Genomic DNA, 8,204 nt, shown 5'->3' with positions numbered 1-8,204 from the left:
GCATTACTTTTCATCCCATCCAGATTCTCCTTATTTTGACTTTTATTAGGATTGGAATAGGAAATGGCTTTGAAACCTTGCTATTTTCTGAAGAAATTAAAATCTATATTTTAAATGGCTAATTACCATTTCTATTATCATTAAGAACTGCTTTTTCATAGCAAAAGAGAACCTGAGAAAACACTTGAGAATCAAGATTGACTGTGGGCTAGAGAGGTCAGGTCATTAGTTCCAAGCTTTCCCTACCTGGTGCGGCCTGATAACTACTGTACATCTTGGTTTGTCAAGAAATTGTCCTGTTGGTATCTGTTAGCGGGTAGGGAAGCCATACAGTAAGAGGTATTAATTTCATATAGCACAAAGCATATGCCTTATATCAAACAGGTAGAAATTTGTACCAACCTCTCCCCTCCAGAAATCTAACACACCTTGATTCCTTTCATCATTTTTTTCAGATAAAAGACAAAACAAAGCAAAGCATACAAAACTTTTTTTTTTCCTCCTTAGCATTTTTTTTCCCAAATTTTAAAAAGTACAAAATGTGATTTATACTCCTGAAACCACATTTAATATGTTTCTGTTTCTGTGCAGGACCATGAGCAATATATCATTTTGGCTTCTATCAGCTCACCTATGTAATTCTGATTTTCTTTGAATGGATGGTTTTCATCTCCATTCCTTCAAAGGCAACCCAGGTGGCAAGCTCCTGTCCACCAGCTCTCCAGAAAGGCAGTATTAGCAGATGCTTCTGGCTGCAAGAGTCAGAATCCATATTTCTTATATACCTCCAGGAGCATACTCTTCCTTTCTTTGAAGACTGTACATGTATATGCAGGGATGGGTGGATTTTGTTAGTAGACGGAAAGTCACAGGTGGTTTTGCATGGAAACATAATTAAATTGCATTGATTGAATTAAATGGCTAACAAAGATACAACCTACTCATTCTACCCTGAATGGGACAGATAGAATGCAGCTCCATACTCTGGAAGTAACCATTTTGCACTTTTTTAAAGGGAAATTAATCTGGAGTGAACTCACTTGATGATCCCTGACTCTGAATCCTTCATCAAAATTATCATCTATCACCTTGGGATGAGAAAGCAAATCATTCACAGTCAGCAGGCTTTTTCTTTTTTTCTTTATAAATGTGTTTTTATATTAGCATTTATGCCAGTCACAAATTTGTTGATGCCAGAAAGGACCCTTTCTTGTACTAGGGAGAATTGACTCATATGTGCTTGGGAAGAACATACTGATCAAAAAACAATTAAGGAGGAAGGAGAGTTATTAAAGATGAAAAGAGCAATTTAATTGCAAATACTGAGTATCATAAGCTTTACCACAGTATGAGGAAACACAGCGTAGTTGCTTCATCTGTGTTACAACTCTGACCTCAATTTACACAAAGCAAAAACCTAAGTAAAGTTTAAATAATCTGGGTATCAGGACTTTTGTGTCTGCAGCTGATGTTTGCAGAGAAGTCACTTTGCCATTTACATCTCAGATTACAGATCATTAAAATGTAAGCAGTAATAATTACCAGCGTCACTAAAGGTCTAATGCAGCAAGGTATCTGAACATCCACAACTCTGCATGATTTGCAGTTACTGACTCATTCACAGGAAATGCTCAGAGCTCTATTTAGTGATGCATCAAGCTCATCTAGATAGATCATTTTGCATTAGCTGGACCAGTAAAGTGAAATCAGACCTTTGTAGGACTGGGACTTAATTCATTACCTGATACCCCATGAGAACCTCAAATAAAAGTCACTAAAAAAAAATATTTTAAGAGCTTTATTCCTGTAACATGGGCTAGTATAAAGGTTTTCCTCGTAAATTACAGAACTGCACCATAACTACCCATGTCTCTTCAGTCAGCCAACCTGGTCTGGAATACCCGTAAAAAGAGATGTATCATGAGATACTGAGTTCTTCCACCTCCAGATGGAAAAAATAGAAAAAGATTTTCCTAAGAATTTCATTCCTTTGTTCCTGATTGTGGTAAAATTCAGTGCTAGTGTTCAAGGTAATGCTTTGTTATCACTGCTGAGGTCAGTGTCTGATAGGATATTCCTCTGTGAGAACTCATCTGCCTTGCTCCAGCGAGAACCACAGATGAAGGATGAAGGACGAGGAACACTTATACAGACACTCATTTCATCTGAGTCACTGAAAACTAGTCTCAGCTACAGGAGAGCAGGCACCAGCAACCAAAGCTCTTTGACCGTAAGATTTCTTCCATGGCATGAGTTTTCAATAGTGAACATTCAGCCACACACATGAATGGTAGCAGTGCCCAGAGTTCTCAGAGAGCTTTTGTGGTAGTGACAGGACATGTGGGAGCCTTCCAACAAAGTCAGAGAGCACAGACATGGAGATGGCTATTTTCTATACTGACAAATTTCTCCAGGATAGAAATCTAATTGCAGTTTTCAATCTATTTCTTTTTGCAGAAAATCCCAGATGCATGTCAAATAGCATAGCAACCATCTTGTACAGTGCATTGTAGTCCATCAGAAGCTAAGCTGAGACTAACACCTGATCTCGGTCTGCGAGCTGAAACTCCACAGAGGCCTTCAAACCACAAAACAGAGTCTTTACCTTTGAAGCCGTCCAGCTTCCCTGCTATTGTGCTGCTAATTTTGCTTTGATTTTTCTTCAGAGTTAAAATACCTAAGAGAGTCAGATATGTGATAATACAGGAGAGAGAGACAGATGTTCTTGTGAATGCTGGGAATGAAGAACTAACCTGAAAATTCCAGATAATAACAATAAAATGCCATACTATTGCAGGGTTTTCTCCACAGATTCTAGAGCAGACCATCAGAAACTTTGGAGAGATCATTTTGAGGAGAATCAAAGTTCTCTAATATCCTCACAATCCACTGAAACCTCTTTTCCAATCTGAACTACTGTTCAATTCAGCTGTATTTCCATTCCTTTTCTGATGGTGATTAGAAATATTCAAATGGATATTTCCTCACTCTGATGTATGGGAAGTTAACATTAACTCCATATTCAGAAATAAAAATATTCATTATTTGCCATTTTGTTACTTTAAATGAGTTATTTCTATGTTGCAGTGTTAAAAAACATTTGTATTTCCTTGTTGATCAGTAGTACAAAGTTGAATCAGTTGGAGCTTCGTCTGGATCACATCTTACTGCCCAACATGTTTCTAAACATGATAAAATGCTACACCCAAAAGTTTAGAGCTCTATTGTACTATTTCCTGTACAAATGGAAAGGACACCACAGCCCAGGGCATCAAATGAAACTGAAGTCCATCTGGAAAGTCTGGCTACTGTTTGGGGCCCAGAGCAGAGGGTTCATGGCCAGGCACCTGCCAAGTGCAAGAGCTTGTGCTTGAAATCAGCTCCCATGGGTAAGCCCTTCCTGAAGCCTCCCTGTAGACTTTTCTGGTGGCCCCTCCCCAGTCACCAGAAGGAAGAGGAACAGCCTCCAGCTGTGCTGTGTCTTAGTTCATCCTGAGCTCAAGCAGGCAAATCCCCAGGATGCACTCAGTGTCCTTACAGAGCCGTTGCTCAGACAGACAGGCTACTGTGGTATAGGATTCAGCACTTCAGACTATTTTATCTATCCACTTCCAGCCCACTGAAAATAAATTGCTTTGCAAGTACAGAAGTGTAGGGGTGTGTAAGGAATCAATTAGAAAAAGTCAGCTCAGAAAAAAAGTAATTTGTTAAGATATGGTAACTTGGTTATTTGTAATCACTGGTGTCTTTCCTAAAGATTTTTGACCTTCAGAGGGTTAACCAACTGCTAGTGTCTCTTTCTAATGAGGAAGACATGGAGAAGGGGGATAGCATTAAACTCTCCAGATTTATTTCCTAATTTTCTGAGTGTTTTGTAATGCTCAGATTCAACTCACTTCTCCAAGACAATGAAATGTCAACAGATTGATTTTACTTCATGAAAATATACTATTGGAAATTACCTTTGCAGGACAAATGGGGAGTATAACTTTCTTGGAAAACAATTCAAAATTAGCTGGGTATATTTTATATATTTCCATTTTTTCTTGCATCGAATATTACAACTTTAGGCTACAGTTTGGATAAAAATTAGCTAGAGGTCTAATCCCATGTGAAAGAATATTTCAGTATTACTGGAAAAAAAGAAAGAGGGGAAGAATAACTAAATAATTGTTTTATTTGAGAAAATGTCCCTAGTCCTAGAAAAAGTGATGAAATCATTTGATGAAATTATTTCTCAACAATGTGACCCAATACCCCAGTATTGACTGAATGTCTTTCAGAACCACAACTTCTATTTTTATCTTTATCCAAAATAAATGTCACAAACTTTCCAAGTCCATTATTATGTATGCTGAGATATCTATAATAATGATGTGGTTTAATCTGTAACACATGTTGGTCTTTGTAAATGGCTTTCTTTTTTTCTTTTTTTTTTTTTTTTTACCTATTTGATAAGTGCTATGAATTGGCGTGTACCATGATCCCAGAAGTCAGAACTTCATGATTTTTACCCTACTTCTGTCACTGACTTGCTTCAAGACTGAAGTCCTCAGTGTTTCCATGCCTTCCATTTCACTCCTCTAAAATAGGACTGAATTATTTTAAATCTGTAGTGATGAAATAATGAATGCTTACACAGAGATTTGAGAATATAAAGTGCTCTATAAATACCAAGCATTATTATTTCCAGTCTACAATGGAAGAATGCAATTCTGGAAGGAAACCAACAATGAATTCAAAGCTGAAGGATTAAAACTAATGATTTCAGTGAAAAGAGCAAATTTAGCCTCCGACATGCATGTTGTATAAACACATTTTTACAGACCTTGGAACAATTTAAAATGTTTCAGTGTCACACAAATCCCATCAAAAGTATAGCTATTTTATGCATTAAAAATAACCCCCCAAAAGATCTCAAAGTGTCTGCAGTTCACAAATACATTGTATAATACTAATCCAGTCTATGGGAAATGATACAGGGTTCTAAACAAGTCTTCTATTTCATTTTATTGGGTGGAAAAAAATCAAAACATAAACCCCTGGCTGCAAGGAAAGGAAGGAGATGATATTTTTACTTGGATATCAATTAAAAACAGCTTGAAGTTTTGGACTTATAGCAATGCACTGAGCAAATGAAGCATTCTGACTCTATGATCAGGAAGTGTGTTGGGTTTGGGATTTCTGGGTCAGTAGGAGGCTGGCTCTTTTCAGCAGCAGGGAGGAGTAAAATATGTGAGCGTAGACATGCAGTGGTGCTCCTAATTCTTTGCTGTAACACATTGTTACATCTATATTTAGCTGTGGGAAGAAAATCCAGTTCAAGAGGGTATGATATTGCCACCTGGAGAATTAATCTCAGCTCATGAAAAAGTGTGGCTCTTCTAGGTTAGAAAGAGAGGAAACCTTGGGAGTGAGATGTAGAGTACCTTACCTGGAAAGTGGGTGAATGTCTCAGACTGGTGGCATTCTGTGAACAGCACTCAGAGGTAGGACAGTTCAGTGGATTCATGCAACTGCACCTTTTCTTCACCAGCTCGTCACTTGAATATTCTTTGGGGAATAATATAATAATGAATAACTGAACATGATTTTTCTATAGCCATAACATCTTTCAGTCTGACCCCAGTCCCTCTCTGGGCTGAGAGGAAAAATCCTTTCAAATGAAAGAATGATTATAGAAACCTACTGCTAGGGAGGGAGGTTAGGATTTATATCTCACAGTGCTTAAAACCTGCAATTGCTGCCATAATGTCCTTGTTTTCCTGGATTCCAGCATGACGTATCTGTACATGGCCTAAGTGAACAATAAGATTTTTAGATTCCACTTTTGAAGGCCAGATCTTGAGCATATATGATTGAGATAGGGTCTTGGCAGTTCCAGTGGATGAATGAGCATCTCCAAAATCCTTTTGCAGCCTTACGCACCAGATATCTTCCTCCTTTGCAGTATAAACAGTAATAACATGAGATAGAATTAGATTTTTAACATCTTGCTAAGTGTTGCTAATCCAAACTATGATAAGCAATGTAGATAAGGGTGTTATTTAAAAAAAAAAAAAGCTTTTTAATCTTAACAGAGCAATGTTAAATTGTTACATTATAGAAAACAGAAATAGTAATCTAAGCTGGCTGGAAATTTCCAGCAAGCACTGAAATGTTTTCATTTTCCATTGAATAATTAAGTGTTTTCTGAAACAAAGGCTTGCACCATGACTTTCCATAATTCTTGGTACTATAATCACTAGGATATATAGATAATTTCACGTCCTTCTTTTCTGACTCTGTTGGGTTCAATTAATTTATATTTATACAAATTGGAACAACTTTAGCAGAGGTGCTTGAAAAATTTTATTTTGTAATAACAAATGTGTTTGATGGTAATGTATTCAGCTTGTTTGTGTGGAAATGAGGAGGATCAAATTCTTGTTCAGCACTAGGCATAAAAGAGCTAGATTTGAGCTAGACTATGTGATATAAAGCTAGACTATGTGATATAATCACTGTTAGCTATTCTGCAGCACGGCTATCTTAGTTAAGACTTTTTTTTTTTTTTTTTCCTGTGAAACTTAGGCTGTAATTAATGGTAAAATAAATCCAGATTTTAACATTCCTTATGCCAGATTATTATGAAACCACATAAAGTGTCTTCTGACCTCCTGTATCCATCATAAAACCAGCATAAAATACCTAGAACATGGCCAACCTGAAAAAATTCAGTCGTTTGCCTACACCTGACCCAGACACATAGCATCTTTTCAGGTATGTGACGCAGCAGAACACAGATTTGGTATTTATTGATCATTGCTATACAAGCCATCATGAAATTATGAAATCTCAGAAGTGCTCATGGAATGGTAAAGGGACTATCCACCCATCCGCAGAATGTCCTAAAATGTTGAGATGTCAAGAAAACAGGTTGCTCTTACATTGCTGATTATCATTAGGGAATTAGCAGGATAACTGACAACTAAGACTATGTTCTTCCAAAGATACAGTCCTTTCTATCCACCTAAAGAACTAATTATATAGAATTTGTTTTAGCAGAGACTGGTTTAAAATCAGTTTGTTACATAAAGTGCACTGACAACATTAGTGAGCATCTTGCCAACAATAATGTCTTCTGAAGATTATCTCAAGGTTTCACATACCTGTTATTTTAACCAGCTTTGTGAATGAGTGCTGGACACAAAGTGAAACGCTGGGCTTTTTCAAAATATTATCTCAGCAAAGCGTACTTCTTTGAAAAGATAATTAAGATATCATCAATGGACATTTCATGGAGAGCAAAGGTATTTTTATATCAACATGACATGGGATGCCTTTGAATGTATAATAAAAAAAGGGAAAAAATAAAGAAAACTTAGGGAGGTTTATAATGTTTGGAAGTATATATATATATTTTTTTTTCATCTCTCACTTGAATTTCCTAAATGTATCTATTTTAAAACTCACAAAATGTTACAGATTCAAATAGGCTAAAATCCAATACACCAGTTTATCCTTGTCAGGAAAAATTAAGTTTTTACTTAGTCAGAGGGACATTTTCAAACCTTATGCTAAGCTGTCACCTTTGTCAGATCCGTAGAGATGGTAAGGAAAAGCTCCAAACTGAAAAAAGACCTTTGCACACAGTCCCACCCCATGTTTCTTCCGGTAAGTGAGAAAGCTTAAAAGAACTTTTGAGTCAAGCTCAGAGTCATCATGAAGAAAGACAAAAATGATTAAAGATCAAAACCAATGAAATACGTTTCTTATTAAGAAACCCAAGGACTGGTTACTGTTACTGTTGAATCTAGTGTTCATGACCGCAGCAGCTACAGTACCACCTAAAGAAACAGATTTGCTCTGTGCAGTTAAATAATTTGAAAGAAAGAAGAAGAGTACCCAGTACCCGACTAATCTTCCAGCTCAGAAATACTTCTGAAATGTTATATTTGATACCAGTACTCTCCTCAACCAGCAATAACTCAAAGGCTGAATATCTGTAACCTTTAACTTTAAATCTTCTAATTACGTTTTTACCTCTAGCTTTTTATCAGATCTGCACATTCCTTACCACAGGCTAACACTCCCAGATATTTGCAGGGCCATTTCAAGAAAAGTATATTTTGTGACTGTTATAGAGGTGTATCTGTGCTGGTTTATTTTACAAGCCCATTCTGCTAGTTCTCTTGCTGGCTTAGTAGTTCTAACAATAACCA

The sequence above is a fragment of the Cygnus olor genome, chromosome 5, assembly GCF_009769625.2.
Source record: "Cygnus olor isolate bCygOlo1 chromosome 5, bCygOlo1.pri.v2, whole genome shotgun sequence".
Lineage (NCBI taxonomy): Eukaryota > Metazoa > Chordata > Aves > Anseriformes > Anatidae > Cygnus > Cygnus olor.
The sequence above is the reverse complement of the archived record's forward strand: the minus strand, read 5'-3'. Positions refer to the sequence as shown.